Genomic DNA, 10868 nt, shown 5'->3' on the forward strand with positions numbered 1-10868 from the left:
CCTCGGCCAGATGTTTCTGCCTGGTTCCTTGTACTTTGCTCTGGGGAGTAATTGCATGCGGTCCAGTTGATTCATCCATGGAAATCACAAAAAGCAAACACACACATTCACACCCACAGAGGCACATCCAGTCACACACACACACACACACACACACACACACACACACACACACGTTTGCAGAGACACACATGCACGTGGGGCCGGAAGCTCCCTTAGGCTTCTGTCTTATTGTCCCTGAGCAGATGCCAGGTGGGCCAGGCTGGGCTGCTCCGGGAAGGGCCCCAGGAGCCGCACATGAGGCCTTGTCAGAGACCAGGGAAAGATTTGGGGGACTTTTTTCTCCTAAAGGCTGGAGCTCCCATGAGCCAATGTAGAATATGTCTGGTGGTGACAAGAATTACATAGAAAAATAAAGTTGGTGCAGCAGAGAGGGGATTGGACATTCTGGGTGAGGTGAGGGCTATTTATACAGAGTGGCCAGGGAAGACCCCCCAAAAAGTGACATTTGACTAGAAACGTGCCTGTGTGGTAATTAGCAACTTGGAAGTCTGTGGGAGTGGTGTTTGGGCAGGGCACCGAAAGTGCCAAGGCCCTGGGGTAGGAGTGCATCTGGCATGTTCTTCAAGGTTGGAACTGAGTGAGGGGGAGACAGCGGGCCAGGGTGGCCATGTCAGGCCAGCATCCAGCAGAGGCTTAGGGACAAAGAGGGACATGCGACCTCAGGACTGGAAAAGGCCGGCTGGGGGCTGTGCCAGCACAGCAAAGGGGGGCCGGTTATTGGTGGGAGGTGGCCACTCAGGCCTGGGTGGTGTGGGCTCCCCGCATCTCGGGCTCAGACACCCCCTGAAGGTAGAATCAGGGGTCAGCCATGGGGCAGGAGAAACTGAGGGCCCCAGGTTTGGGTGCTGGGCATGAGCAGTCTGATTTTGGACTGTGAGTGCCAGCGTACAGAGCCACGGGTAGATGTGCCCGCAGGACCGGGTGGGAATGGGCGGCGGGGCCGAGGCCTGGGCCCCAAGACCTCTGCCCCTGAGGCCAGGAGGCGTGTGAACAACCAGGCGAACACAGAAGGGGCACCATGAACCAGGAGGCCACGATGGCCTGCCGGTGTGGCCCAGAGGCTGACCACTGGTGGTCTTATCCAGACGGCCCTGGTGGGGCAGGGTGAGGCTGGCAGGAGTCCTGAGGGAAGCAGAGGGTGGTGGAGACCAAGGGCAGATGTGACGTTTGAGGAACTTTGTGTGGAAAGGAGTGGAGAAATGGGGCGGTGGCTTGAGGGCAAGGCAGGACCAGCCTCCCTTTCCCACCAGTGAGAGAGCCTGGGTGCTGAGCTGAGCTCTGGGTTCTCTGAGGGTGCTTGAGCAGGAGTATGGTCCCCAGGGCACCAAGGATATATACAAGGGTATCGGCCAGGAAGACCCTGCAGGGGCGAGGGGGGGGGTGACGGGCTGCAGTGGTGGGGATGGCGAGTTCTGGGCCAGCAGGAAAAAGGGTCCGCGGTGGATTGGGGAGGGAGGGGCTTTCCAGGCAGAGAGGGAGCAAGTAGCCCGGGCACAGGATGCAGACGTGGCCGGGTCCCTGGGGACACTACCTGGGGCAGCCAGGAGGTCTGTCCAGGCTCCCCCGCTACAAGTCCCTCCTCGCTCTTGGTCAAAGCACACTGGAGGTGAGCCTTGTGCCCTGAGCCTCCCCAGGTGTGCGAAGCCACCAGCTGGCCTGGCGGAAGGGCCCCCGTTACTACAGGGCTTCTGCAGGTGGTGGATGTGAGACCCAGGAAGAGTAGCAGTGTAGGAAGGGCATGCAGGTGACAGTGGGGTGAGGGACAGGGGCGGCGTGGAAGGGCCAGGACAGAAGTCGTCTGGAAAGTGGGCCCCCCCTCCACAAGGATGAGGGTAGAGAAGAGACTTTGGGGTGTGTGACGAGGTGAGGAGACAGAGCTGCTGGGGAAAGACTGTCCTGGGAGCTGCGGGCTCCTCTCCTGGCCAAATAGCTGGGGAATATTCCAGAAGGGCCTAGGAGGGAGGTCCAGAGGGACCCACCCACTAGGTTCTGGCACCTATACCTCTGGGATCCTTCGATGTTTTCCTAGGGATTACTCATCCGGGACCCACCAGGGAGGCTCCTGGGGCTGTTTACTACAGGCCAGCCCTGGCCACAGGCTATTCTGGGAGCTGGAGGCGGGCAGGTCATGGTCTTCACCGGGCACCTGTGTCCAGGCGTCATGGGCTGTGCAGTTTTAACCCTTGTCTGGTGGAGCTGGATGCAACGGGCAGGGGTGGTGGGGTAATGGGCCTGGGCCTGTGGAACTTACACAGGGAGGTACTGTTAGCAGGAGAGACACTCCCGCAGGAGAAGGTGAGTTGAGACCCGTGTCCTCTGTGCTGGGGCAGGGGGGACAGGAAGCGTTCGGGGGACAAGGGGGGCCTCCGGCCGATTCGCTCCCCAGCCACATGGCCACAGCCTGAGGGGTCTTTGGAAAACAGAGCTTCTTTGTTCCAATTTAAAGCAACAGGTCAAGAAAGCAAAAAGGAACAAATAAAACAATAAACATGAGTTTATTTTTTCCGTTGTGGATTGCTCAAATACATGATTTATGTTCTATCATACATCGAACAGCCATGAAAACTGGCCATCTGTTGACCGTAGGGAAACTGTCAAGAAATTGCAAAGGCAGATAGGTAATCTGCGTGTGCTCACTGAGTGTGCATACACACACACGTTCGTACAAAAACATACGCATGTGTGACCTGTAATCTGTTCGCTGAACACAACGCAGTTTAATAAGAACAAGGTCTATGCTTTAAAAATGTCTCCACCTGGAAGTCAATATCACAAATAAAAACACTCATATATATATATATATATATATATAACTTGGGGGTCACGAAGGAAACCAGAAGGGAAATTGCATGCTATTTAAAGATGAGCATAAGTGGGACTAGCACCTGTTAAATCTGCAGGACGCCACCACAGGGGCGGGCAGAGGGAGGCTGGGGCCATGGCCGCGCTCCCAGAACCCCCTAAGGACCAAACGTCCCTGAACTGAACTTTTGGTCCAGGAAGCTCAGAGAAGAGCAGTAGGAAAAAGCCCAAATGAAGACAAACCAAAGCAAACGCAGCCGGGAGCGAGCGGTGCAGGGGGCGGGGAGCGGGGGGATGGCTGAGGAGATGGAAAAGGCCCGTGGGACAGCCCATGAGTTGTGACAGCCAAGCAAGGGACAGAGGGGGGTGCAGGGGAGAGCCCTGGAGCGAGGAGGGACAGAAAGAGGTTCAGGGGAGAGTCCTGGAGCAAGGAGGGACAGAAGGGGGTGCAGGGGAGAGTCCTGGAGCAAGGAGGGACAGAAGGGGGTGCAGGGGAGAGTCCTGCAGCGAGGCTCAGGGCTGGGAGTGGGGCGGGCTTGAAAGTCCCCAAAGAGACGGTGCCACGCGATACCAGCCTGATGGCACAAACAAGATAGGCATTTTAAAGAAAAGTTCAAACGAAGCCCTGAACGATGGCTCGAGACCCATCATCATAGGAGAAGTTGAAAACGGTCAAATTTTAATCCCTAAACAAAGAAGGCAGGCCCGTTTTGCCTGACCTTCATCAGACCTTCCAGGAACAGATGTTACGGAAATTGCCCCAAAGTGGCAGGAATGGATGGGGAGTCACCGGTCTTTTCGGGGACTCCTGTGCTCTGACGTCCCCCAGATAAGGCCGTACCACCTCCAAACAGCGATTGCTCTGCTCACTTTGCAGATGAAGGAGAAAACCCTCCGATCCCCTGTAGGTGCTGAAAATCCACTTCGTCAATTCAACACTTAGTGGTGTTAAAAAATCTCGGCCAACCACGAAGAGCAGGAAATTGCCTCTTTCCAACTGGGGCACCCACGGGAAGCTGCTGCTCCTTCCCACTCACCAGAGGTTTGTTACAAACACTGCTCAAACGAGGAAGAGCTTTGGAAACACACATGCGGCCGTGTCCTCATGGGCTTGGAACTTTCCAGGGCTTCTCCCCCGCCCCCACCATCTTTCTGCACCGGCCCTACTATCCAGATCACTGAGCATATCCCTGGCCCCTGCTCAGTCCCCTCCTACCTCCCTCTGCTCCTTCTCTGCCACCCTCCTGGGCCCGTGTGATTGCCAGGCTCCTGGACCTGGAGACACCAGCTCAGTCCCAGGACCCCCGTCTCCACGCACCCCTGGTCTCCAGTCCCGCTAAATATCATCGGTGCACTGGCACCCCACGTCCACATCTGCAGAACTGATGTCCAACTGGCTCCCTGACGTTGGGTGGCAGGAAAATCTCAAACCCAGCATGTCCAAGATCCCGCCCCCGCCACACACACGCCATATTCCTCCTAGTGAAATATTTACCTGGGCCAAAAGATGCTGGAATCATCCTGAACATAAATCTTGCTAACGCAGTTTTCAACACAGGTCCTCACCACCCTCCACTGCTTCCTGAAGTTGCCACTGATGGCTGGACCATTGGGACTGCCTCTTCCCTGCCCTCCTGACCTCCACTGCATGCTGCATTTGGCATCAGAGTGATCGTATTGAGACAAATTGAATAGGTGGGTTTTCTGCTCAAAGCCCTTCATTTGCTCTGCATCCAAAGCACTGGCTGTGGCCTGCAAGGCTGTCAAGAACCTGTCTCCTCCCCACCTCTTTGATTTCTCTTGTACTTCTCTCTCCTCTACTTCCTAGGCAAGCAGGCATCCACCCCAGGGCCTTTGCAGGTGCCACTGAGGGACTATTTGCCCAGACATCTGTGGGCTTCTCCCTCACTTCTTTTAGATCTCCATTTTATTTATTTATTTATTTATTTATTTATTTATTATTATTATTATTATTATTTTAATGTTTATTTCTGAGGCAGAGAGAGACAGAGCATGAGTGGGGGAGGGTCAGAGAGAGAGGGAGACACAGAATCAGAAGCAGGCTCCAGGCTCTGAGCTGTCAGCACGGAGCCCAACACGGGGCTCGAACCCACAGACCGCGAGATCACGACCTGAGCTGAAGTCGGACGTGGCTGAGCCACCCAGGCACCCCTAGATCTCCATTTTAATGTCAAGTCTTGGCCCCTTGCCCTCGCTTGATGCCCCTCACCCTGCTTCCTTGTTCTGCATAGTCTGTCGTCACCTGACATCGTGTATGTGAGACCTCAGTTTTCATTTCCATGCTACATATTTAGTCACATCACTTAATTGTCACCCACCTAGGAAGGAGCATGATGAAAAGATTTGCTGTGTGTCTGCCCCCCTGCTCTCAGCCCGGCAGGGCCAGACCTGAGCTTCCCATCACCGTCTACACGAGGAAGGAAGCTGGAACTCGATGCTGGTGAAGCAATCTTAAGGGACCTTGACCACACCTTGTGTCTGTACTCTATTATGGAGGAAAGTGAGCTTATGTGATAAAACGATGCTCTAGAATTTATACAATTTGCCTTGGGGGGAAATAGAGCCAGTGGAGAGCTTCGTGGGGGCAGAAGCAGGGAGCGTGGTCCTAGCCACACAGGCAGGCAGGTGCAGTCCCGTACTCAGTATGTGGGTCTTAAAAAAGTTATTGGAGCATTACGGGTTACAAGTATAAAACGTGCTCACTGACGGTTAACCAAGCTGCCCTCAGCAGAGTAAATTGGTGACGGTGAAGGAAGAAGCAGCCGTAATTCCCAATCGCAGGGCGAAACCAGCACCAAGGGACCGGTCTGAGACCGTGCCTCCCAGGGAGGCACCGGGTTCGTAGCGGGCCACGGCCCAGGGCTCTTCCCCCGGCTCTGGCGGAGAGCACACATTCGAGGCGCCGGAAGATTCTCATGGTGTATCACCCTCTGGCCGTGGAAAACACACTCAGTGACCGCTCGGCTGCTAGCGGGTAATTCATGGTCATGTGAAGATCCCAGAGTCCACACTGTCAGCCCCTGAAGACGAGAAGGAAGGAGGACGTGGCTGAGGGTCTCTTCGGAGTCTGTTGGGTCCGTGGGTCAGCGGGGCCGGGACCAGGCTGACGTCTGCTCTGGCCAAAGTGGCCCCTGTTGCTAGAGGTTGCCTTGCACGGCCTTCCCTCTGCTGTGCTCTCTCTTTCCTCTCCCGAGGCCCCGTGTGAACCTCGCCGCCTCGGTGAGTGTCATCCCCCAAGGTGACTCTGTGGGAGGCCGGGACCCCACATGATCCCGTCACCTGGAACCCATCCCAGGAAGACTCTTACAGCCGTGACTGAACTTTGAAGCCCGCAGATCACGATGATTTGAAACATTTCGAAAAACGGCCGGGGCCTCTGCTCCCTGAGCCCTCAGCAGGACCCTGCAAAGCCAGGACCCGGTGGGAAGGGGCCCCAGGCACTGAGGCCTCCTCCCTTGTCTGGCAGGCAGTTCGTGCCTGGAGACCTGCCGGGAAGGGCGCAGGGACACAGTAGACCCGGCCTCCTCGGGGGTGGGAGAGGGGTCCTTACCCTGCAGGCACAAGGGGCGGGCCTGTACTGGGGCCACATCACCGGTGCCGACACTGCTCCAAACGCAGCCCGGAAGGAGAGAGGGGTGGCGGTGGGAGCAGCGGACAGCCACCCACAGCGGCTCCCACACGGTAAGTCGCCCACACAGAGCGGGTTTTACTGCCGCTGTTACTTCCTGCAAGAGAGCCGGGGCCCGCGGCTCACACAACTGCCTCCCACAGCTGCATATTCCTTGGGGCTGGAGTTCAAGCCCCACGACGGGGCGGTTGTCCTGTGGGCCAGCTGGAGCCAGCAGGCGAGTGGGGAGTCCTGCAGTGGGCTAAGCCTGGCCCGTCCCTCACCGGCAAAGTGACCCTGAGTGTGTGCAGACGTCTCTCGGGCCTCGGTGGCCCCGCTCTGGAAGGGGACGTTCACGCCTCGCGGTGCGGCAAGGAAGCCATTCACTTGGTGCCTCTCACACGCTGCTGCCGGTGCTCAGACCCCTCCGTTCCCACGCGGCTCAGTCCCTGCGCTTAGAGCACCTCTCCGTTGCCTTGGTGGGTCGTTGGGGGCAAGGCCCTGGGCCAGATGAGCCAGGTCCACACCCGGCCATCGCTTGGCTTCCTGAGCCGTGGCTTCTGCCCCGAGCGATGGTGGGCAGGTATACCCCTCCCCCTCCCAGGGCTTTGGGAAGGGTGCTGGAGAGTGGGCTCTGCGTGTCCAACGGAGAGCCAGAGCCAGAGCTCTGAGTGGCCGGGGCTCAGCCCTGCGCGTAGCACAGGGGATGCTTTATGAACACACGCGATTGCTCTGGCTTTCCTGCTTCCTAAATGAAGGCTTTCAGCTGAGTGCAGTCATGGGGGAGCTGTTCGCTGCTAATAAGCACACACAGAGCCTCGGTGAAGTGCCACCAGGGCGCCTGCACCGTGTTCTGGGTCCTGCAGAGGCCTCACAGGACGCAGAGGGGTAGACACAGAGTTGTAAGAGTCTGGTGGTGTCAGATCCCTGCTGCCCGGGGGTCTGGGGGAAGACGGGACAGAGTAGTTGAGTGTGTTTTTAATCAGACTGTCTCCTTCCTCTCAACATTGAGGACATCACTCTGATGTCCACGAGCACTTGCTGATCTGAGTGAAGAAGGCCAAACTGGATAGCACTTGCAAGACAGGTTTATCTCCAAGTTGCCAGTGATCATTCCATCTTTTCCTGGGTAGAGGGGAATAATTTTGGAAAGACATTACTTGGAATTAAAAGGCATTTGCCATACGCTGTTTTATGCATAATGTAATTTATAGGTTTGCCAATTAGACATGAAAATTCAGATACCAGACAAATAAAGTCTGATATTTGGAGGCAAATGCGAGATTCAAGAGAGAGACGAAATTACAACAAAACATCTTCTTCGGAGCTTTCGAATGCCCAGGTCTGGAGCAAAAGCCCCATGCTGACACCCCAGCAGGTGTGGGGTTGTCCAGTCCTCCCTGGGGAGCAGTGACCCCTGCAGTTGCTTCAGGTGCACTGCAGCCCCCCTCCGCCCCTCCCCTGTCACAGCAATGGCTTCGGGTAACGCAGCCAGTACTGACAGCCTCCTGGCCAAATCACGAAAGTTCCTGGTCTCCTCCAGTTGTTGGGTGCAGGCCCCAGGTGGGCCCTCCTCCTGAGGCTCCCTGGCCTCTGCACACCTCAGGCTCTGTCTGGGGCACGTGGTCGGAGGGGGTGCCCCCCAGCCCCCCCCAGCCCTCGCCAGGGAGGATGCCCACCCTCGTCCAACCCAGACAAAACCTGCTGTTCCCAGTGTTACCGTAGGAACAGATTCAGGACAGGGCTGAGCTCCTCCTCCCTGGTAACTTGGAGATCCCGAAGACAGCTGGCATTCTGCTAGGCCCCTGCCGTGCCGAGGCATCCGATGGCAAAGGGCACTGCACCTGAGCACAGCACTGCCACTTGTCACCCAGGGGACAGGGCCCTGTGCTCCCAGGACTGTCAAGCACATTCTGGATGCTTTACTGCTACTAAGGTTGGCGGGGGGAGGGGGGGGAGCTGCTGGGGGAGGGAGTCAGACTATGAACATGTTAAAAGTCAGGGGGGGTGTAAAGTTACTGCACATAAATATTCTGCAAACAGCTGCCTAGAATATTCCTTATATTGGAAAGTATGCTTTGAGGTCATTACTCAGGATTTTATAGGCCGTTTCTTGGCTGAGCCCCAGGATGGCTTATGGCTTTGCAAAAAGGCGACGCCACGTTTTATGAATGACAGGTGGCTTTTATCACACCTCTGCATTATCGCTATGGTAATAGGGCTGTGGCGATGCCCTGCGGCCGGGGGCACCTGAGCGGGTGCAGCGGGCACAGCCTGCAGGTCTGGCCTTGATTAAGGGTCCCCGGACGACACTGACTGAGGTCCATTTCCCAGTCTGTTTTCCTGCCAGTGGAGTCAGTGCCGCAGAACAGCTGCTGGTGCCCCTGTATCTGGGCACAGCCCTGAGGCACAGCCCTGAGGCGGGCCGGCCTCCGCGGGGATTGGCTGCCACCCCCCCCCAACCCGAGGGCCCCGCACTGAGGTCTTTGTCCTTCCTCCTCCCTCCTCTGCCCAGTGGCCATCTGCATGGACCGAGCTGACCAACCTCCTCTGTCTATCGGGAGGCGAAATCAATTCCTGTTTGTTGAGCTCTTCCAATGCAGGCCTGTGTCTAGTGGTCAAGACCAAAGAGCCCGTTCTCTCCTGTCTCACTCCCCTGCTGGCTCCCTGCCCTGAACCTCCCAGACCACCCTCCCCACACCCATGGCCGGGTGACCTCTCTTCCCATCAGTCTGAGCAGAGCCTGCTCCTGGCTGTCCCCCAGATGGGATCTGACCATGGTCCACGCCGATGCCCTTAAGGCAATCTTGAGAATGCAGGTGCAGAGACTTGGATGTTCCCAGAGGCCGCAACAATTTGGACATAAATACAGGAAAAGGAAAGTGGAGGTGCAGGGCCAAGGGGTGGAGGCACACGGGACGCCCACAGTGACTCCACAGCAACGCTGACGCCTTTGGGTCCAGGTCCCTGTGCTCCAGGGCTGGTTCCCCTCGGCTGCCCACACACCTCACTCTGCCGACGGGCTTGGGGGAAGCCAGGAGTTTTGGAGTCTGGCCTTCCCAGCACGGGCTGCCCAGGGATCTGGAATTGCTCTGCTCTGATTCTGGCCTTGGGTTTGGCCACAGGCCAGCACTGCAGGGCGGCTGAGGCCCAGGTGCCAGCTGGGGGCATGCATTCCTGACTTCCTGGGAGGTGACCACTGGATCCATGCAGCTTGCAGAAGGGCCCTGGCCTTTGGACTGTGATGTGGCACCACCACTGGGGAGACCCCAGAGGGAGGGGGGCGGCCCTGCGCAGCGGCCCGGCCCGGCCCGAGCCTGCACCACGGACCCAATCCTGCTTGATGAACCAGGGACAAAGTCGGTGTTTGGAATCTGGTCGATGCCATTTTAAAAACTTAACAGACTAAAATCAGTGAATGTGAAAGAGGCCGACTGTCCGTCCTGCCTTCTACGCTCTGGCCCCGAGCTCCGCCACCCCTCGGGGTTTCTGTAGGTAAACCAGGTGGTGAGACCCAGGCCTGCAGGAAGGGTTATTGCCACTGCACCTCCCTGAAGCTCCTGCTTTGCCCGCAGGGCCAGCGCGGTGGGCACGGGCTGGCCCGGCTCCGGGCAGGGTGCCTAAGAAGGGGTCCGAGTCCACTCAGGTGGCTGGAGGTTGGACGTCTGAGACCAAGTCGCCACCCCCCATATTTGATGTCTGGTGAGGACTCACGTCCTGATCACTACACTGCTGTCTTCCCCCTGTGCCCTCACGTGGCCGACAGGACAGAAGGGCTCTCTGGGGTCTCTTCGTTTTTCTCTCTCTTTTTTAAAATGTTTATTTATTATTTTTTAAATGTTTATTTTTGAGAGAGACATGCATGGGGGTGGGGGCAGAGAGAGGGAGACACAGAATCCAAAGCAGCTCCAGGCTCGGAGCGGTCCGCACAGAGCCCGACGCGGGGCTCGAACTCACAAACCACGAGAATCATGGCCCACGGTGGGCTCTGTGCGGACAGCTTGGGGCCTGGAGCCTGCTTTGGATTCTGTGTCTCCCTCTCTCTCTGCCCTCCCCCACTCATGCTCTCACTCTCTTTCTCTCTCTCTCTTAAAAATGAATAAATGTTTAAAAAAATTTTTTTTTTAATTAAGAAACTGAGAACTCACAAAGCCTGTGTTTGCTGAAATCCATTTGGTGCCAAGAGCAGGAAGCCAGCAGGAAACCTCAGAAGGCCCTCACCGGGCTCCGGGGACCCAGGGCCTTTGTTTACGCTGGCCCGTGGCTTGGTGGGCCGTCCACTCACCTTCCTGGTGAGCTCCTACACATGCTTCAAGGGCCTCTTCCCAGTGTCTAGGCATCGTGAGCCTGCCTGATCTTAGCTCGCCTCTCTCTC

General features: G+C 57.0%; 1 long non-coding RNA gene across 1 annotated transcript; it reads left to right on the top strand.

The window, feature by feature from the left end:
- The first annotated feature begins 4189 nt into the window (after positions 1-4189).
- On the top strand, positions 4190-10302 carry LOC113594575 (uncharacterized). Its single transcript, XR_003414973.2, has 2 exons — positions 4190-4560; positions 5209-10302. It is a non-coding gene; the product is annotated as an uncharacterized LOC113594575 (long non-coding RNA).
- The last annotated feature ends 566 nt before the right edge of the window (positions 10303-10868 follow it).

The sequence above is a fragment of the Acinonyx jubatus genome, chromosome E3 (assembly GCF_027475565.1).
Source record: "Acinonyx jubatus isolate Ajub_Pintada_27869175 chromosome E3, VMU_Ajub_asm_v1.0, whole genome shotgun sequence".
Lineage (NCBI taxonomy): Eukaryota > Metazoa > Chordata > Mammalia > Carnivora > Felidae > Acinonyx > Acinonyx jubatus.